At 43.8% G+C, this 19,212-nt stretch overlaps 24 non-coding genes across 24 annotated transcripts; 5 read left to right on the top strand and 19 right to left on the bottom strand.

Moving 5' to 3' along the window:
- Positions 1 to 203: 203 nt before the first annotated feature.
- On the bottom strand, positions 204 to 275 carry trnah-gug (transfer RNA histidin (anticodon GUG)). The gene has a single exon. It is a non-coding gene; the product is annotated as a tRNA-His (tRNA).
- A 317-nt stretch (positions 276 to 592) lies between these two features.
- trnar-acg (transfer RNA arginine (anticodon ACG)) lies at positions 593 to 665 on the bottom strand. The gene has a single exon. It is a non-coding gene; the product is annotated as a tRNA-Arg (tRNA).
- A 114-nt stretch (positions 666 to 779) lies between these two features.
- trnay-gua (transfer RNA tyrosine (anticodon GUA)) lies at positions 780 to 868 on the bottom strand. The gene is given in 2 exon segments: positions 780 to 815; positions 832 to 868. It is a non-coding gene; the product is annotated as a tRNA-Tyr (tRNA).
- A 716-nt stretch (positions 869 to 1,584) lies between these two features.
- Positions 1,585 to 1,656, bottom strand: trnah-gug (transfer RNA histidin (anticodon GUG)). The gene has a single exon. It is a non-coding gene; the product is annotated as a tRNA-His (tRNA).
- A 317-nt stretch (positions 1,657 to 1,973) lies between these two features.
- Positions 1,974 to 2,046, bottom strand: trnar-acg (transfer RNA arginine (anticodon ACG)). The gene has a single exon. It is a non-coding gene; the product is annotated as a tRNA-Arg (tRNA).
- Positions 2,047 to 2,160: 114 nt separating this feature from the next.
- Positions 2,161 to 2,249, bottom strand: trnay-gua (transfer RNA tyrosine (anticodon GUA)). Its single transcript is given in 2 exon segments — positions 2,161 to 2,196; positions 2,213 to 2,249. It is a non-coding gene; the product is annotated as a tRNA-Tyr (tRNA).
- Positions 2,250 to 2,965: 716 nt separating this feature from the next.
- trnah-gug (transfer RNA histidin (anticodon GUG)) lies at positions 2,966 to 3,037 on the bottom strand. The gene has a single exon. It is a non-coding gene; the product is annotated as a tRNA-His (tRNA).
- A 317-nt stretch (positions 3,038 to 3,354) lies between these two features.
- Positions 3,355 to 3,427, bottom strand: trnar-acg (transfer RNA arginine (anticodon ACG)). The gene has a single exon. It is a non-coding gene; the product is annotated as a tRNA-Arg (tRNA).
- A 919-nt stretch (positions 3,428 to 4,346) lies between these two features.
- On the bottom strand, positions 4,347 to 4,418 carry trnah-gug (transfer RNA histidin (anticodon GUG)). Its single transcript has one exon. It is a non-coding gene; the product is annotated as a tRNA-His (tRNA).
- A 317-nt stretch (positions 4,419 to 4,735) lies between these two features.
- trnar-acg (transfer RNA arginine (anticodon ACG)) lies at positions 4,736 to 4,808 on the bottom strand. The gene has a single exon. It is a non-coding gene; the product is annotated as a tRNA-Arg (tRNA).
- A 114-nt stretch (positions 4,809 to 4,922) lies between these two features.
- Positions 4,923 to 5,011, bottom strand: trnay-gua (transfer RNA tyrosine (anticodon GUA)). The gene is given in 2 exon segments: positions 4,923 to 4,958; positions 4,975 to 5,011. It is a non-coding gene; the product is annotated as a tRNA-Tyr (tRNA).
- A 3,455-nt stretch (positions 5,012 to 8,466) lies between these two features.
- trnag-ccc (transfer RNA glycine (anticodon CCC)) lies at positions 8,467 to 8,538 on the bottom strand. Its single transcript has one exon. It is a non-coding gene; the product is annotated as a tRNA-Gly (tRNA).
- Positions 8,539 to 8,819: 281 nt separating this feature from the next.
- Positions 8,820 to 8,891, top strand: trnae-cuc (transfer RNA glutamic acid (anticodon CUC)). Its single transcript has one exon. It is a non-coding gene; the product is annotated as a tRNA-Glu (tRNA).
- A 2,455-nt stretch (positions 8,892 to 11,346) lies between these two features.
- Positions 11,347 to 11,418, bottom strand: trnag-ccc (transfer RNA glycine (anticodon CCC)). The gene has a single exon. It is a non-coding gene; the product is annotated as a tRNA-Gly (tRNA).
- Positions 11,419 to 12,536: 1,118 nt separating this feature from the next.
- Positions 12,537 to 12,608, bottom strand: trnag-ccc (transfer RNA glycine (anticodon CCC)). Its single transcript has one exon. It is a non-coding gene; the product is annotated as a tRNA-Gly (tRNA).
- Positions 12,609 to 12,889: 281 nt separating this feature from the next.
- On the top strand, positions 12,890 to 12,961 carry trnae-cuc (transfer RNA glutamic acid (anticodon CUC)). Its single transcript has one exon. It is a non-coding gene; the product is annotated as a tRNA-Glu (tRNA).
- Positions 12,962 to 13,726: 765 nt separating this feature from the next.
- On the bottom strand, positions 13,727 to 13,798 carry trnag-ccc (transfer RNA glycine (anticodon CCC)). Its single transcript has one exon. It is a non-coding gene; the product is annotated as a tRNA-Gly (tRNA).
- A 281-nt stretch (positions 13,799 to 14,079) lies between these two features.
- trnae-cuc (transfer RNA glutamic acid (anticodon CUC)) lies at positions 14,080 to 14,151 on the top strand. Its single transcript has one exon. It is a non-coding gene; the product is annotated as a tRNA-Glu (tRNA).
- Positions 14,152 to 14,916: 765 nt separating this feature from the next.
- trnag-ccc (transfer RNA glycine (anticodon CCC)) lies at positions 14,917 to 14,988 on the bottom strand. Its single transcript has one exon. It is a non-coding gene; the product is annotated as a tRNA-Gly (tRNA).
- Positions 14,989 to 15,269: 281 nt separating this feature from the next.
- On the top strand, positions 15,270 to 15,341 carry trnae-cuc (transfer RNA glutamic acid (anticodon CUC)). Its single transcript has one exon. It is a non-coding gene; the product is annotated as a tRNA-Glu (tRNA).
- A 765-nt stretch (positions 15,342 to 16,106) lies between these two features.
- Positions 16,107 to 16,178, bottom strand: trnag-ccc (transfer RNA glycine (anticodon CCC)). The gene has a single exon. It is a non-coding gene; the product is annotated as a tRNA-Gly (tRNA).
- A 281-nt stretch (positions 16,179 to 16,459) lies between these two features.
- trnae-cuc (transfer RNA glutamic acid (anticodon CUC)) lies at positions 16,460 to 16,531 on the top strand. Its single transcript has one exon. It is a non-coding gene; the product is annotated as a tRNA-Glu (tRNA).
- A 1,373-nt stretch (positions 16,532 to 17,904) lies between these two features.
- Positions 17,905 to 17,976, bottom strand: trnag-ccc (transfer RNA glycine (anticodon CCC)). Its single transcript has one exon. It is a non-coding gene; the product is annotated as a tRNA-Gly (tRNA).
- Positions 17,977 to 19,093: 1,117 nt separating this feature from the next.
- trnag-ccc (transfer RNA glycine (anticodon CCC)) lies at positions 19,094 to 19,165 on the bottom strand. The gene has a single exon. It is a non-coding gene; the product is annotated as a tRNA-Gly (tRNA).
- Between the last annotated feature and the right edge of the window lie 47 nt (positions 19,166 to 19,212).

Here is a 19,212-nt window from a genome sequence, read left to right as displayed (position 1 = left end):
TTCTCATTGGGGCCTGTTTGATACTTTGACCCCTTTTATGCTCTTTCAATGGGCAGACCTTCTGCATTTGTGCTGTTTGATTCTTTCAGACCTTTGATACGGGACAGGGGCCTGTAGACAAAATTATTTTCTTAAAAGTTTAAGAAATCTAAGTTGAAAGTGGGATCTTTTTTCAGCGATGTAAACAAATTCGGTCTGGGGGTTGTCGTGACCCGGATTCGAACCGGGGTTGCTGCGACCACAACGCAGAGTACTAACCACTATACGATCACGGCCGGTTGTGGGTTGTTGTCGTGTGTGGCTTTGATGTGATCCGAAACACCTTCGTATCCCAAGGATAGCATATGTAGCTCTGCGGCATGTGGCTGGCAGCCATGTTTTTTTTTTTGTGTTTGGAGCAAAATCATTGACAGCAGAGATAAAGAGGAAGACGAGCTTTCCTTACGGTGTGGGGTCAACCACATGTGTTGCAAGACGACACACTGTGAGGTATCTTTGGGGCGTAAGTGAGCTGGGATACCCAGGGAGCGGAAGGTTTAAAGCGATCCTGTTCTATAGCAGTGGGAGAAGTGAGAGACTAAAACCAGCGTGCCGAGCTAGCCAGGAGTTGAACCTAGAATCTTCTGATCCGTAGTCAGACGCATTATCCATTGCGCCACTAGCCCTTAGCAAGTACTATAGAGAGTGGAACAGTCTTTTGTAAAACAGCATGTTCCAAAAGCTTTGAAAGGATTGACGGAGTTGGCCAAAAGAGCCTCTGTATACAAAAGCTTGGCACATCCTTCGAGCCGGAATTGAACCAGCAACCTAAGGATAACTGTTTTTGGGCACCTACAGTCCTCCGCTCTACCAACTGAGCTATCGAAGGGAGCAAAGCCAACATCCTTTTCATGAATCCTGTATGAATGCATTTAACCAGGCTTAAGATGCGTATCATTGGACACCTGCAGTTCTCTGCTGTACCAAATGAGTTATGGAAGGGAGCCAGGGGCTTGGGCCTGTTTATCAGTTAAATAAACACAAAAAGTGATGAGAAACCATCAGTTTCAGATGCGTTACAGATCAAATCAGCCTCAGTTTCTGTCATGCATTTAGTCCTTTCAAAAACATAACTGGCATCTATCTGGGAAAGTCTCCACATCGTCCAACACAGATGTTGATCCTCAATATACCCTCACATTGTCCAGCGCAAAAGTCCAGCCATTTTGTTTTGGTTCTTTTTTGTCAGGTCTATCCATCCATTCATTTGGCACATGATTTTCATCTTCTGTTGTTAGGATGTTTATACTTTGGGTGTGGCGGTGTGTGAAAACCCTCCCTTTAGAAGAGCTAAAAAACACAGAACATATGCGTTCTTGGCGACTCATTAAAAAGGCACTATTTCTCATTGGGGCCTGTTTGATACTTTGACCCCTTTTATGCTCTTTAAATGGGCAGACCTTCTGCATTTGTGCTGTTTGATTCTTTCAGACCTTTGATACGGGACAGGGGCCTGTAGACAAAATTATTTTTTTAAAAGTTTAAGAAATCTAAGTTGAAAGTGGGATCTTTTTTCAGCGATGTAAACAAATTCGGTCTGGGGGTTGTCGTGACCCGGATTCGAACCGGGGTTGCTGCGACCACAACGCAGAGTACTAACCACTATACGATCACGGCCGGTTGTGGGTTGTTGTCGTGTGTGGCTTTGATGTGATCCGAAACACCTTCGTATCCCAAGGATAGCATATGTAGCTCTGCGGCATGTGGCTGGCAGCCATGTTTTTTTTTTTGTGTTTGGAGCAAAATCATTGACAGCAGAGATAAAGAGGAAGACGAGCTTTCCTTACGGTGTGGGGTCAACCACATGTGTTGCAAGACGACACACTGTGAGGTATCTTTGGGGCGTAAGTGAGCTGGGATACCCAGGGAGCGGAAGGTTTAAAGCGATCCTGTTCTATAGCAGTGGGAGAAGTGAGAGACTAAAACCAGCGTGCCGAGCTAGCCAGGAGTTGAACCTAGAATCTTCTGATCCGTAGTCAGACGCATTATCCATTGCGCCACTAGCCCTTAGCAAGTACTATAGAGAGTGGAACAGTCTTTTGTAAAACAGCATGTTCCAAAAGCTTTGAAAGGATTGACGGAGTTGGCCAAAAGAGCCTCTGTATACAAAAGCTTGGCACATCCTTCGAGCCGGAATTGAACCAGCAACCTAAGGATAACTGTTTTTGGGCACCTACAGTCCTCCGCTCTACCAACTGAGCTATCGAAGGGAGCAAAGCCAACATCCTTTTCATGAATCCTGTATGAATGCATTTAACCAGGCTTAAGATGCGTATCATTGGACACCTGCAGTTCTCTGCTGTACCAAATGAGTTATGGAAGGGAGCCAGGGGCTTGGGCCTGTTTATCAGTTAAATAAACACAAAAAGTGATGAGAAACCATCAGTTTCAGATGCGTTACAGATCAAATCAGCCTCAGTTTCTGTCATGCATTTAGTCCTTTCAAAAACATAACTGGCATCTATCTGGGAAAGTCTCCACATCGTCCAACACAGATGTTGATCCTCAATATACCCTCACATTGTCCAGCGCAAAAGTCCAGCCATTTTGTTTTGGTTCTTTTTTGTCAGGTCTATCCATCCATTCATTTGGCACATGATTTTCATCTTCTGTTGTTAGGATGTTTATACTTTGGGTGTGGCGGTGTGTGAAAACCCTCCCTTTAGAAGAGCTAAAAAACACAGAACATATGCGGCCTTGGCGACTCATTAAAAAGGCACTATTTCTCATTGGGGCCTGTTTGATACTTTGACCCCTTTTATGCTCTTTAAATGGGCAGACCTTCTGAATTTGTGCTGTTTGATTCTTTCAGACCTTTGATACGGGACAGAGGCCTGTAGACAAAATTATTTTCTTAAAAGTTTAAGAAAGCTAAGTTGAAAGTGGGATCTTTTTTCAGCGATGCAAACAAATTCGATCGGGGGGTTGCCGTGACCCGGATTCGAACCAGGGTTGCTGCGACCACAACGCAGAGTACTAACCACTATACGATCACGGCAGGTTGTGGGTTTTTGTCGTGTGTGGCTTTGATGTGATCCGAAACACCTTCGTATCCCAAGGATAGCAAATGTAGCTCTGCGGCATGTGGCTGGCAGCCATGTTTTTTTTTTTGTGTTTGGAGCAAAATCATTGACAGCAGAGATAAAGAGGAAGACGAGCTTTCCTTACGGTGTGGGGTCAACCACATGTGTTGCAAGATGACACACTGTGAGGTATCTTTGGGGCGTAAGTGAGCTGGGATACCCAGGGAGTAGAAGGTTTAAAGCGATCCTGTTCTATAGCAGTGGGAGACGTGAGAGACTATAACCAGCGTGCCGAGCTAGCCAGGAGTTGAACCTAGAATCTTCTGATCCGTAGTCAGACGCATTATCCATTGCGCCACTAGCCCTTAGCAAATACTATAGAGAGTGGAACAGTCTTTTGTAAAACAGCATGTTCCAAAAGCTTTGAAAGGATTGACGGAGTTGGCCAAAAGAGCCTCTGTATACAAAAGCTTGGCACATCCTTCGAGCCGGAATTGAACCAGCAACCTAAGGTTAACTGTTTTTGGGCACCTACAGTCCTCCGCTCTACCAACTGAGCTATCGAAGGGAGCAAAGCCAACATCCTTTTCATGAATCCTGTATGAATGCATGTAACCAGGCTTACGATGCGTATCATGGGACACCTGCAGTTCTCTGCTGTACCAAATGAGTTATGGAAGGGAGCCAGGGGCTTGGACCTGTTTATCAGTTAAATAAACACAAAAAGTGATGAGAAACCATCAGTTTCAGATGCGTTACAGATCAAATCAGCCTCAGTTTCTGTCATGCATTTAGTCCTTACAAAAACATATCTGGCATCTATCTGGGAAAGTCTCCACATCGTCCAACACAGATGTTGATGCTCAATATACCCTCACATTGTCCAGCGCAAAAATCCAGCCATTTTGTTTTGGTTCTTTTTTGTCAGGTCTATCCATCCATTCTTTTGGCACACGATTTTCATCTTCTGTTGTTAGGATGTTTATACTTTGGGTGTGGCGGTGTGTGAAAACCCTCCCTTTAGAAGAGCTAAAAAACACAGAACATATGCGTTCTTGGCGACTCATTAAAAAGGCACTATTTCTCATTGGGGCCTGTTTGATACTTTGACCCCTTTTATGCTCTTTAAATGGGCAGACCTTCTGAATTTGTGCTGTTTGATTCTTTCAGACCTTTGATACGGGACAGAGGCCTGTAGACAAAATTATTTTCTTAAAAGTTTAAGAAATCTAAGTTGTAAGTGGGATCTTTTTTCAGCGATGCAAACAAATTCGGTCGGGGGGTTGCCGTGACCCGGATTCGAACCAGGGTTGCTGCGACCACAACGCAGAGTACTAACCACTATACGATCACGGCCGGCTGTGGGTTTTTGTCGTGTGTGGCTTTGATGTGATCCGAAACACCTTCGTATCCCAAGGATAGCATATGTAGCTCTGCGGCATGTGGCTGGCAGGCATGTTTTTTTTTTTGTGTTTGGAGCAAAAGCATTGACAGCAGAGATAAAGAGGAAGACGAGCTTTCCTTACGGTGTGGGGTCAGCCACATGTGTTGCAAGACGACACACTGTGAGGTATCTTTGGGGCGTAAGTGAGCTGGGATACCCAGGGAGTAGAAGGTTTAAAGCGATCCTGTTCTAAAGCAGTGGGAGAAGTGAGAGACTAAAACCAGCGTGCCGAGCTAGCCAGGAGTTGAACCTAGAATCTTCTGATCCGTAGTCAGACGCATTATCCATTGCGCCACTAGCCCTTAGCAAGTTCGATAGAGAGTGGAACAATCTTTCGTAAAACAGCATATTCCAAAAGCTTTGAAAGGATTGACGGAGTTGGCCAAAAGAGCCTCTGTATACAAAAGCTTGGCACATCCTTCGAGCCGGAATTGAACCAGCGACCTTAGGATAACTGTTGTTGGGCACCTACAGTCCTCCGCTCTACCAACTGAGCTATCGAAGGGAGCAAAGTCAACATCCTTTTCCTGAATCCTGTATGAATGCATGTAACCACTCACCCATTCATTGGTCCTGCAGACTTTGCTAAAGGTATGTGATGCCCACTTGCCCAGCTCACATGGATTGCATGGTTATCAAATAAGTGGATGGTAGGAAATAAGATATTCTAATCTGCAGCCCCCTGTGACACCTATGTGGGGCGAGAACGGCAAAACCGAAGAAAAATGTGTCTGACATGACAAGTTTAAGTAGATAATAAAGGAAGCAGAAACTGAAAGGCGACAAATATCTGATTGCAAGGCATCTCTAAAAGAGACATGGTTCGAAGCCCCATAACTTGTGTTTGACACCTTCCACACTTTGGAAGGACTAAGCTTCCGAGTAGGCTTTCTGCAGCTCCAACAGAGAGCAATCGGAGCCACCTGTGCCCAGAAAGTTTCCAGCTGTAACTGAGGTGAAGTGCTATAAAGACACCATCAAAACAACTGCCCTGTGTGAGGGTCGAACTCAAGACCTTCAGATTATGAGACTGACACGCTGCCTACTTTACAGCCAGCAGATTTACTACTTCTCTTTAGAGAAGGGCTCGCTTAACTCTTTCCAGCAGCTCTAGGACCATTGTGGCTTTTAAAAACTAAAAGAATGGTCAAGTTTTTCTGATACTTTGATGTGTAACACGGTGCTTAATAACATTTTGAGCAGCAAAGACAAATGCTATTTGTCATTAAATACATGGGCATCCACGAATGATACGGAAAAAGAGAAATTTCATGGTCTATTGTCGGACAAAATGTTTTTGTCGGCGGACTTGGAGCATTTGGCGTTTCCGTCCGTCTTAGATTGAGTTTGAGGGAGGCCCGTTTTTTGTGTCGTACGGCACTGTGGAATCTAATCTTCCTCACTTGCTTTGTAGAGGAGGAACTTAGAATGCACATGAGAAAACAGACCATCACTTTAACTGAAGAGTCATAGCAAGAAATGCTTCCTTGGTTGAAGAGTTGCTAGAGTGCATTAGCTTGAGACTATGTTTTCCCTACAAGCCACCCATTGTCTGAGCACAGGTAGAGATAGCAAGGTTCATTTGAAAGCTGATTATTCAAGGAGCAGAGAATGCATTGGCACGGAATCGAAACAGGTTTTGGCACTATGAGTAGCGTAAACCAAAGACAATTCTGCTGTTGTTTTTCCAATGACATGAAAAGAATGTCAATTTAATCTAGCCCTGTCACAAATTCAATAGGACGTTGGTTTGTAAGGAGTCATCCTATGCGCATCACTTGATTTGAAATAACACTTTACAGCCAGCAGATTTACTACTTCTCTTTAGAGAAGGGCTCGCTTAACTCTTTCCAGCAGCTCTAGGACCGTTGTGGCTTTTAAAAACTAAAAGAATGATCGAGTCTTTCTGATACTTTGATGTGTAACACGGTGCTTAATAACATTTTGAGCAACAAAGACAAATGCTATTTGTCATTAAATGACATGGGCATCCACGAATGATACGGAAAAAGAGAAATTTCATGGTCTATTGTCGGACAAAATGTTTTTGTCCGCGGACTTGGACCATTTGGTGACCTGGCAGGTGCTGGCCGTCCATCCGTCTTGGATCAAGTTTGAGAGAGACCCGTTTTTTGTGTCGTAAGGCACTGTGGAATCTAATCTTCCCCACTTGCTTTGTAGAGGAGGAACTTAGAATGCACATGAGATAACAGAGCATCACTTTAACTGAAAAGTCATAGCAAGAATTGCTTCCTTGGTTGAAGAGTTGCTAGAGTGCATTAGCTTTACACTGTGTTTTCCCTAAGAGCCACCCATATTCTGAGCACAGGTAGCGATAGCAAGGTATATTTGAAAGCTGTTTATTCAAGGAGCAGAGAATGCATTGGCTGGGAATCCAACCCGGGTCAACTGCTTGGCAAGCAGCTATTCTCTCCACTATACCACCAATGCCCTGACAGACCCTTATTTAGTCATCTATCAACTGTTTTTCTTGCAGGGCTATGACACACTCAGTCTTACTCAGGAATCTTTCTATTTCTCCCTGAAATAAGAGAGAAGTCTAAAGCGGGAAATTTGTGCTTGCTTGGATTCATTCTCCAGATGCGCACAATTGCTTTCATCTAAGGCTAAAATGTTCACAACTTCAGTACAATGCACTATGCCAATTAATTTGCCAGTTAGGAAGAGTTTACCACAGTCTTGCAACCTGTACCGTGTGAACTGCTTTCGGGTCCCTGATGGTCTAGTGGCTAGGATTTGGAGCTCTCACTGCTGCGGCCGGGGTTCGATTCCAGGTCAGGGAATGAGGGAACCAGTTTTTGGCACTGTGAGTAGCGTAAACCAAAGACATTTCTGCTGTTGTTTTCCAATGACATGACAAGAATGTCAATTTAATCGAGCCCTGTCACAAATTCAATAGGACGTTGGTTAGTAACGAGTCATCCTATGCGCACCACTTGATTTGAAATAACACTTTACAGCCAGCAGATTTACTACTTCTCTTTAGAGAAGGGCTCGCTTAACTCTTTCCAGCAGCTCTAGGACCATTGTGGCTTTTAAAAACTAAGGCTACGGCTACACGAAAACGAAACGAGGTTTTTTTTGAAAACGGGTACGAAAATTCTTGCGACCACACGGAAACGCGCTGCTGTCCAGACGAAAACGGATGAAAACGATGAAACGATGCAGTACACACGCCACTGTGTCACGCCACACTGTGAGACAATAGAGAAGTGTTAAAATTGGCTCACAGCGTCAACGTGTGACTGACGCAAAAACGTTTTAGCTGTAACAATGGAAACGAAACGAGGCCGTTTTCAAACTTTCCCACTCTGGAACCCGTTTTCAAAAACTATCGTTTTGGGGTAGTGGGAACGCCGGCTCCGTGTGGCCGCGACAGCGAAACGATAAGAAAAAGTATCGTTTACAGTGAAAAACGTTTTCGTGTAGCCGCAGCCTAAAAGAATGATCAAGTTTTCCTGATACTTTGATGTGTAACACGGTGCTTAATAACATTTTGAGCACTAAAGACAAATGCTATTTGTCATTAAATGACATGGGCATCCACGAATGATACGGAAAAAGAGAAATTTCATGGTCTATTGTCGGACAAAATGTTTTTGTCCGCGGACTTGGACCATTTGGTGATCTGGCAGGTGCTGGCCGTACATCCGTCCGTCCGTCTTGGATCAAGTTTGAGGGAGGCCCGTTTTTTGTGTCGTACGGCACTGTGGAATCTAATCTTCCCCACTTGCTTTGTAGAAGAGGAACTTAGAATGCACATGAGAAAACAGACCATCACTTTAACTGAAGAGTCATAGCAAAAAATGCTTCCTTGGTTGAAGAGTAGCTAGAGTGCATTAGCTTGAGACTGTGTTTTCCCTACAAGCCACCCATTGTCTGAACAGAGGTAGAGGTAGCAAGGTACATTTGAAAGCTGATTATACAAGGAGCAGAGAATGCATTGGCCGGGAATCGAACCCAGGTCAACTGCTTGGGAAGCAGCTATTCTCTCCACTATACCACCAATGCCCTGACAGACCCTGATTTAGTCATCTATCAACTGTTTTTCTTGCAGGGCTATGACACACTCAGTCTTACTCAGGAATCTTTCTATTTCTCCCTGAAATAAGAGAGAAGTCTAAAGCGTGAAACTTGTGCTTGCTTGGATTCATTCTCCAGATGTGCACAATTGCTTTTATCTAAGGCTAAAATGTTCACAACTTCAGTACAATGCACTATGCAAATTAATTTGCCAGTTAGGAAGAGTTTACCACAGTGTTGCAACCTGTTCTGTGTGCACTGCTTTTGGGTCCCTGATGGTCTAGTGGCTAGGATTCGGCGCTCTCACCGCCGCGGCCCGGGTTCGATTCCCGGTCCGGGAATGAGGGAATCAGGTTTTGGCACTGTGTGTAGCGTAAACTTAAGACATTTCTGCTGTTGTGATCCAATGAGATCCAACTAGAATGTCAATTTAATCGAGCCCGTCACAAATTCAATAGGACCTTGGTTTGTAAGAAGTCATCCTATGGGCACCACTTGATTTGAAATAACACTTTACAGCCAGCAGATTTACTACTTCTCTTTAGAGAAGGGCTCGCTTAACTCTTTCCAGCAGCTCTAGGATCGTTGTGGCTTTTAAAAGCTAAAAGAATGATCAAGTTTTTCTGATACTTTGATGTGTAACACGGTGCTTAAAAACATCTTGAGCAGCAAAGAGAAATGCCATTTGTCATTAAAGGGACACTCCACCCATTTGCATTAGGCTTTGCATTGTTAGAAACCCAGTCATACTTTTGAATGGTCATGCAACACTCTCTCATTTCCCCCTGAGACGGGAGAAATCCGTATTCACCTCTTTACACTTCCTCCTACAATGACGCAAAATGACGATTTTTGCGTCATTGTAGGAGGAAGTGTAAGAGGGGTGGATTTCTGTTGAGACTACAAGCCTGGTTCCCACCCTTCAACACCGCCCATAGGGGGTTGGACCTAATGGGCTAACAGACCTATCACAGATCAGTGCCAGTGCTTTAGACTGGCAGAGAGCTGCAGCTAACATATATATATATCTACCGTATATCTATATAGATATATATATCTATATAGATATAGATATATATAATTGTCATGAGATCCACACTCCTTACCAGTTGGTGGCGGTAATGCTGCTTTAAGTTGTTTGCCAACCGCCAATAAAAAAAACGAAATAGAGAGAGAGATAGAGCTGCAGCCTGCAGCTAACACGGAGAACTGGAGAAGATATGGCTCGAGCTGGGGCGAATTGGTGGCGTCCTGGAGACCTACTTTAAAATACCTAAAGTCAACTGGAAACGAAAGCCAAAGCCTACAGGGCCAAATGGACGTCTTTCTGTAAAGTAAGTTTGTTTTCTTTGTTACTATGTCAAGGAGTACTCTTGCTAACATGCTAACGTGGCATGTTCATTGTACAAATAGCTTGCAGTTATGCAAGCTACTGTGGCACGCTAGGCTCAAATGCCATCACTCACTTTGTGATCAATGTTTTGTCTAGACAATTTCGTCTAACAGCCTACCGGCACTTTCTTGAGTGTGTCCTGCAAGGAGAGAGATTGGGCAGAGGGCGTCTGGCGTGCAGGCTATCCGCCAGAACTACCCAGCTCCAGACGGCCAGTACTACGGGCGCTCAGGAGGACGCTCAGGAGAAGCTATAGTTTCCTTGTTTTATATTCATTCAACAGTTGTATTGTTTGTATAGTTATTTAATTAAATGGTTAAAATGTACGTTGTTGTGGTTCTTTCTTAGTAATGTTGCTCCAAGTGTATTCAAGTTATTGAACGACCAACATTTCAGAACTGGATCTACCTAGCTACTGTTACCTCAGATGACAAAACGACAGAATTGTGATCATAGCCTACCTATAATTACTATAAATTATGAAGCATTACAAGTATACATTGCATTATAAGTTTGTTGCAAATCAGTTACCTCCTTCAGAGTTTATGATGCTATTCTAAACTTTGTTGAAGGCAGACAGGAGAGAAGGAGTGACATTTTGTTTTTTAATTCACAAAATAAGAATTGTCATGAACATAAAGACACACAAACAAAACTATCCACACTATAAAAAAAAAGGGGTATTGACCCTGTGATTGAGTATACAGTAAGGTGCTCGATGGAAGTGCAAACAGGTAAGGGCGGCAGTGACATGATTTCCAGGTAGCGTAGTCGGGTGGAGCTCGTACATTCTCGGGGGAGTGGCCTGCGGATCTTGAGCATTGCAATGCATTATGGGGATTGTTGTCTTTAATCCACAAGCACAAAAAAGTCATTTTCTGCCTTTTCTCGGTCAAGAAGGCACCAAATTAGAAATTTATGCTACTATTCTACTACATATATGGCCCACTTTCAATACATATTCATGTCTCCACTGGTGGAATGTTCCTTTAAATGACATGGGCATCCACGAATGATTCGGAAAAAGAGAAATTTCATGGTCTATTGTCAGACAAAATGTTTTTGTCCGCGGACTTGGACCATTTGGTGATCTGGCAGGTGCTGGCCGTCCATCCGTCCGTCCGTCTTGGATTGAGTTTGAGGGAGGCCCGTTTTTTGTGTCGTACGACACTGTGGAATCTAATCTTCCCCACTTGCTTTGTAGAGGAGGAACTTAGAATGCACATGAGATAACAGAGCATCACTTTAACTGAAGAGTCATAGAAAAACATGCTTCCTTGGTTGAAGAGTTACTAGAGTGCTTTAAGCTTGAGACTATGTTTGCCCAACAAGCCACCCATTGCCTGAACAGAGGTAGAGATAGCAAGGTACATTTGAAAGCTGATTATACAAGGAGCAGAGAATGCATTGGCCGGGAATCGAACCCGGGTCAACTGCTTGGGAAGCAGCTATTCTCTCCACTATACCACCAATGCCCTGACAGACCCTTATTTAGTCATCTATCAACTGTTTTTCTTGCAGGGCTATGACACACTCACTCTTACTCAGGAATCTTTCTATTTATCCCTGAAATAAGAGAGAAGTCTAAAGCGTGAAACTTGTGCTTGCTTGGATTCATTCTCCAGATGTGCAGAATTGCTTTCATCTAAGGCTAAAATGTTCACAACTTCAGTACAATGCACTATGCCAAATAATTTGCCAGTTAGGAAGAGTTCTCCACATTGTTGTAACCTGTACCGTTTGCACTGCTTTCGGGTCCCTGATGGTCAAGTGGTTAGGATTCGGTGCTTTCACTGCAGCGGCCCGGGTTCGATTCCCGGTCAGGGAATGAGGGAATCAGGTTTTGGCACTGTGTTTAGCGTAAACTTAAGACAGTTATGCTGTTGTTATCGAATGATATCCATCTAGAATGTCAATTTAATTGAGCCCTGTCACAAATTCAATAGAACGTTGGTTTGTAAGAAGTCATCCTATGCGCACCACTTGATTTGAAATAACACTTTACAGCCAGCAGATTTACTACTTCTCTTTAGAGAAGGGCTCGCTTAACTCTTTCCAGCAGCTCTAGGACCATTGTGGCTTTTAAAAACTAAAAGAATGATCAAGTTTTTCTGATACTTTGATGTGTAACACGGTGCTTAATAACATCTTGAGCAGCAAAGAGAAATGCCATTTGTCATTAAATGACATGGGCATCCACGAATGATACGGAAAAAGAGAAATTTCATGGTCTATTGTCGGACGAAATGTTTTTGTCCGTGGACTTGGAGCATTTGGCGATCTGGCAGGTGCTGGCCGTCCATCCGTCTGTCCGTCTTGTATTGAGTTTGAGGGAGTGCCGTTTTTTGTGTCGTACGACACTGTGGAATCTAATCTTCCCCACTTGCTTTGTAAAGGAGGAACTTAGAATGCACATGAAATAACAGACCATCACTTTAACTGAAGAGTCATAGAAAAGCATGCTTCTTTGGTTGAAGAGTTGCTAGAGTGCTTAAAGCTTGAGACTGTGTTTGCCCAACAAGCCACCCATTGTCTGAACAGAGGTATAGATAGCAAGGTACATTTGAAAGCTGATTATACAAGGAGCAGAGAATGCATTGGCCGGGAATCGAACCCGGGTCAACTGCTTGGGAAGCAGCTATTCTCTCCACTATACCACCAATGCCCTGACAGACCCTGATTTAGTCATCTATCAACTGTTTTTCTTGCAGGGCTATGACACACTCACTCTTACTCAGGAATCTTTCTATTTCTCCCTGAAATAAGAGAGAAGTCTATAGCGTGAAACTTGTGCTTGCTTGGATTCATTCTCCAGATGTGCAGAATTGCTTTCATCTAAGGCTAAAATCTCCACAACTTCAGTACAATGCACTAGGCCAAATAATTTGCCAGTTAGGAAGAGTTCACCACAGTGTTGCAACCTGTACCGTGTGCACTGCTTTTGGGTCCCTGATGGTCTAGTGGCTAGGATTCGGCGCTCTCACTGCCGCGGCCCGGGTTCGATTCCCGGTCAGGGAATGAGGTAATCAGGTTTTGGCACTGTGTTTAGCGTAAACCTAAGACAGTTATGCTGTTGTTATCGAATGATATCCATCTAGAATGTCAATTTAATTGAGCCCTGTCACAAATTCAATAGGACGTTGGTTTGTAAGAAGTCATCCTATGCGCACCACTTGATTTGAAATAACACTTTACAGCCAGCAGATTTAGTACTTCTCTTTAGAGAAGGGCTCGCTTAACTCTTTCCAGCAGCTCTAGGACCGTTGTGGCTTTTAAAAACTAAAAGAATGATCAAGTTTTTCTGATACTTTGATGTGTAACACGGTGCTTAATAACATCTTGAGCAGCAAAGAGAAATGCCATTTGTCATTAAATGACATGGGCATCCACGAATGATACGGAAAAAGAGAAATTTCATGGTCTATTGTCGGACGAAATGTTTTTGTCCGTGGACTTGGAGCATTTGGCCATCTGGCAGGTGCTGGCCGTCCATCCGTCCGTCCGTCTTGTATTGAGTTTGAGGGAGTCCCGTTTTTTGTGTCGTACGACACTGTGGAATCTAATCTTCCCCACTTGCTTTGTAAAGGAGGAACTTAGAATGCACATGAAATAACAGACCATCACTTTAACTGAAGAGTCATAGAAAAGCATGCTTCCTTGGTTGAAGAGTTGCTAGAGTGCTTAAAGCTTGAGACTGTGTTTGCCCAACAAGCCACCCATTGTCTGAGCAGAGGTATAGATAGCAAGGTACATTTGAAAGCTGATTATACAAGGAGCAGAGAATGCACTGGCCGGGAATCGAACCCAGGTCAACTGCTTGGGAAGCAGCTATTCTCTCCACTATACCACCAATGCTCTGACAGACCCTGATTTAGTCATCTATCAACTGTTTTTCTTGCAGGGCTATGACACACTCACTCTTACTCAGGAATCTTTCTATTTCTCCCTGAAATAAGAGAGAAGTCTAAAGCGTGAAACTTGTGCTTGCTTGGATTCATTCTCCAGATGTGCAGAATTGCTTTCATCTAAGGCTAAAATCTCCACAACTTCAGTACAATGCACTATGCCAAATAATTTGCCAGTTAGGAAGAGTTCACCACAGTGTTGCAACCTGTACCGTGTGCACTGCTTTTGGGTCCCTGATGGTCTAGTGGCTAGGATTCGGCGCTCTCACTGCCGCGGCCCGGGTTCGATTCCCGGTCAGGGAATGAGGGAATCAGGTTTTGGCACTGTGTTTAGCGTAAACTTAAGACAGTTATGCTGTTGTTATCGAATGATAGCCATCTAGAATGTCAATTTAATTGAGCCCTGTCACAAATTCAATAGGACGTTGGTTTGTAAGAAGTCATCCTATGCGCACCACTTGATTTGAAATAACACTTTACAGCCAGCAGATTTACTACTTCTCTTTAGAGAAGGGCTCGCTTAACTCTTTCCAGCAGCTCTAGGACCGTTGTGGCTTTTAAAAACTAAAAGAATGATCAAGTTTTTCTGATACTTTGATGTGTAACACGGTGCTTAATAACATCTTGAGCAGCAAAGAGAAATGCCATTTGTCATTAAATGACATGGGCATCCACGAATGATACGGAAAAAGAGAAATTTCATGGTCTATTGTCGGACAAAATGTTTTTGTCCGTGGAATTGGAGCATTTGGCCATCTGGCAGGTGCTGGCCTACCATCCGTCCGTCCGTCTTGTATTGAGTTTGAGGGAGGCCCGTTTTTTGTGTCGTACGGCACTGTGGAATCTAATCTTCCCCACTTGCTTTGTAGAGGAAGAACTTAGAATGCACATGAGATAACAGACCATCACTTTAACTGAAGAGTCATAGCAAAACATGCTTCCTTGGTTGAAGAGTAGCTAGAGTGCATTAAGCTTGAGACTGTGTTTCCCCAACAAGCCACCCATTGTCTGAGCAGAGGTATAGATAGCAAGGTACATTTGAAAGCTGATTATACAAGGAGCAGAGAATGCATTGGCCAGGAATCGAACCCGGGTCAACTGCTTGGGAAGCAGCTATTCTCTCCACTATACCACCAATGCCCTGACAGACCCTGATTTAGTCATCTATCAACTGTTTTTCTTGCAGGGCTATGACACACTCACTCTTACTCAGGAATCTTTCTATTTCTCCCTGAAATAAGAGAGAAGTCTAAAGCGTGAAACTTGTGCTTGCTTGGATTCATTCTCCAGATGTGCAGAATTGCTTTCATCTAAGGCTAAAATCTCCACAACTTCAGTACAATGCACTATGCCAAATAATTTGCCAGTTAGGAAGAGTTCACCACAGTGTTGCAACCTGTACCGTGTGCACTGCTTTTGGGTCCCTGATGGTCTAGTGGCTAGGATTCGGTGCTCTCACTGCCGCGGCCCGGGTTCGATTCCCGGTCAGGGAATGAGGGAATCAGGTTTTGGCACTGTGTTTAGCGTAAACTTAAGACAGTTATGCTGTTGTTATCGAATGATAGCCATCTAGAATGTCAATTTAATTGAGCCCTGTCACAAATTCAATAGGACGTTGGTTTGTAAGAAGTCATCCTATGCGCACCACTTGATTTGAAATAACACTTTACAGCCAGCAGATTTACTACTTTTCTTTAGAGAAGGGCTCGCTTAACTCTTTCCAGCAGCTCTAGGACCGTTGTGGCTTTTAAAAACTAAAAGAATGATCAAGTTTTTCTGATACTTTGATGTGTAACACGGTGCTTAATAACATCTTGAGCAGCAAAGAGAAATGCCATTTGTCATTAAATGACATGGGCATCCACGAATGATACGGAAAAAGAGAAATTTCATGGTCTATTGTCGGACAAAATGTTTTTGTCCGTGGAATTGGAGCATTTGGCCATCTGGCAGGTGCTGGCCTACCATCCGTCCGTCCGTCTTGTATTGAGTTTGAGGGAGGCCCGTTTTTTGTGTCGTACGGCACTGTGGAATCTAATCTTCCCCACTTGCTTTGTAGAGGAAGAACTTAGAATGCACATGAGATAACAGACCATCATTTTAACTGAAGAGTCATAGCAAAACATGCTTCCTTGGTTGAAGAGTAGCTAGAGCGCATTAAGCTTGAGACTGTGTTTCCCCAACAAGCCACCCATTGTCTGAGCAGAGGTATAGATAGCAAGGTACATTTGAAAGCTGATTATACAAGGAGCAGAGAATGCATTGGCCAGGAATCGAACCCGGGTCAACTGCTTGGGAAGCAGCTATTCTCTCCACTATACCACCAATGCCCTGACAGACCCTTATTTAGTCATCTATCAACTGTTTTTCTTGCAGGGCTATGACACACTCACTCTTACTCAGGAATCTTTCTATTTCTCCCTGAAATAAGAGAGAAGTCTATAGCGTGAAACTTGTGCTTGCTTGGATTCAATCTCCAGATGTGCAGAATTGCTTTCATCTAAGGCTAAAATGTCCACAACTTCAGTACAATGCACTAGGCCAAATAATTTGCCAGTTAGGAAGAGTTCACCACAGTGTTGCAACCTGTACCTTGTGCACTGCTTTTGGGTCCCTGATGGTCTAGTGGCTAGGATTCGGCGCTCTCACCGCCGCGGCCTGGGTTCGATTCCCGGTCAGGGAATGAGGTAATCAGGTTTTGGCACTGTGTTTAGCGTAAACTTAAGACAGTTATGCTGTTGTTATCGAATGATATCCATCTAGAATGTCAATTTAATTGAGCCCTGTCACAAATTCAATAGGACGTTGGTTTGTAAGAAGTCATCCTATGCGCACCACTTGATTTGAAATAACACTTTACAGCCAGCAGATTTACTAGCCTGATTAACATAGACTTTCAAATCTCTTCGAGATTCTGGTCTGACCAAGACCATAACGAATACGATTCGAAATGGCTTGGTCAACCCGCCTCCCTTGGGTTGCTACTGGTTGTGGCCAGAAAAGGCTGTGCCAAAGCTTAAGCCAATCACACCACTCTTTCCTCTGATGTATGTTTTAGCTACCAGCGGGGCTAACTGGTAGATTAAACTCTTACCAAAGCCAGTAGGGAGCAAGGCGAAAACGTCTTTCCTGTCAAGAAATGATTCAAGGGCTGTTCTTTGCTCGATTTTTAACGAGAATCTCCCGTCGAACACTTTCATTACAGCATCTACAGCAGTGTCAAAAGCTTGACGCTGCTCCATGTTGATATTGAATGAAGCGCTTCCGTATACAATCCATGGGTTGAGTGGCAGTTCAACCACGTCACTACCTTGAACATGCCTCTACCCTGGGCCATTGGCGCTGCTCAAAGTTGATTGCTTCCCGACGAAGTGGGTGGAGTTCCCATTTTTTCGGGAACTCGAATTCACCTGAATGAGCAGTTTGCCTGAGTAAGTGTAACAGAGCCGAAGGTGTTGCGTCACTGCGAGGGCGGAGCCTGGGTACAGATTTACTACTTCTCTTTAGAGAAGAGCTCGCTTAACTCTTTCCAGCAGCTCTAGGACCGTTGTGGCTTTTAAAAACTAAAAGAATGATCAAGTTTTTCTGATACTTTGATGTGTAACACGGTGCTTAATAACATCTTGAGCAGCAAAGAGAAATGCCATTTGTCATTAAATGACATGGGCATCCACGAATGATACGGAAAAAGAGAAATTTCATGGTCTATTGTCGGACGAAATGTTTTTGTCCGCGGACTGGAGCATTTGGCGATCTGGCAGGTGCTGGCCGTCCATCCGTCTTGTATTGAGTTTGAGGGAGTCCCGTTTTTTTGTCGTACGACACTGTGGAATCTAATCTTCCCCACTTGCTTTGTAGAGGAGGAACTTAGAATGCACATGAGATAACAGAGCATCACTTTAACTGAAGAGTCATAGCAAAACATGCTTCCTTGGTTGAAGAGTTGCTAGAGTGCATTAGCTTGAGACTGTGTTTCCCCAACAAGCCACCCATTGTCTGAACAGAGGTAGAGATAGCAAGGTACATTTGAAAGCTGATTATACAAGGAGCAGAGAATGCATTGGCCAGGAATCGAACCCGGGTCAACTGCTTGGGAAGCAGCTATTCTCTCCACTATACCACCAATGCCCTGACAGACCCTGATTTAGTCATCTATCAACTGTTTTTCTTGCAGGGCTATGACACACTCACTCTTACTCAGGAATCTTTCTATTTCTCCCTGAAATAAGAGAGAAGTCTAAAGCATGAAAGTTGTGCTTGCTTGGATTCATTCTCCAGATGTGCAGAATTGCTTTCATCTAAGGCTAAAATGTTCACAACTTCAGTACAATGCACTGTGCCAATTAATTTGCCAGTTAGGAAGAGTTCACCACCGTGTTGCAACCTGTACCGTGTGCACTGCTTTTGGGTCCCTGATGGTCTAGTGGCTAGGATTCGGTGCTCTCACCGCTGCGGCCCGGGTTTGATTCCCGGTCAGGGAATGAGGTAATCGGGTTTTGGCACTGTGTGTAGCGTAAACCTAAGACACTTCTGCTGTTGTTATCCAATGAGATCCAACTAGAATGTCAATTTAATTGAGCCCTGTCACAAATTCAATAGGACCTTGGTTTGTAAGAAGTCATCCTATGCGCACCACTTGATTTGAAATAACACTTTACAGCCAGCAGATTTAGTACTTCTCTTTAGAGAAGGGCTCGCTTAACTCTTTTCAGCAGCTCTAGGACCGTTGTGGCTTTTAAAAACTAAAAGAATGATCAAGTTTTTCTGATACTTTGATGTGTAACACGGTGCTTAATAACATCTTGAGCAGCAAAGAGAAATGCCATTTGTCATTAAATGACATGGGCATCCACGAATGATACGGAAAAAGAGAAATTTCATGGTCTATTGTCGGACAAAATGTTTTTGTCCGTGGAATTGGAGCATTTGGCCATCTGGCAGGTGCTGGCCGTCCATCCGTCCGTCCGTCTTGTATTGAGTTTGAGGGAGTCCCGTTTTTTTGTCGTACGACACTGTGGAATCTAATCTTCCCCACTTACTTTGTAGAGGAGGAACTTAGAATGCACATGAGATAACAGAGCATCACTTTAACTGAAGAGTCATAGCAAAACATGCTTCCTTGGTTGAAGAGTAGCTAGAGTGCATTAAGCTTGAGACTGTGTTTCCCCAACAAGCCACCCATTGTCTGAACAGAGGTAGAGATAGCAATGTACATTTGAAAGCTGATTATACAAGGAGCAGAGAATGCATTGGCCAGGAATCGAACCCGGGTCAACTGCTTGGGAAGCAGCTATTCTCTCCACTATACCACCAATGCCCTGACAGACCCTGATTTAGTCATCTATCAACTGTTTTTCTTGCAGG

Source organism: Odontesthes bonariensis, chromosome 8, assembly GCF_027942865.1.
Source record: "Odontesthes bonariensis isolate fOdoBon6 chromosome 8, fOdoBon6.hap1, whole genome shotgun sequence".
In the NCBI taxonomy this organism is placed as follows: domain Eukaryota; kingdom Metazoa; phylum Chordata; class Actinopteri; order Atheriniformes; family Atherinopsidae; genus Odontesthes; species Odontesthes bonariensis.
The sequence above is the reverse complement of the archived record's forward strand: the minus strand, read 5'-3'. Positions and strand labels throughout refer to the sequence as shown.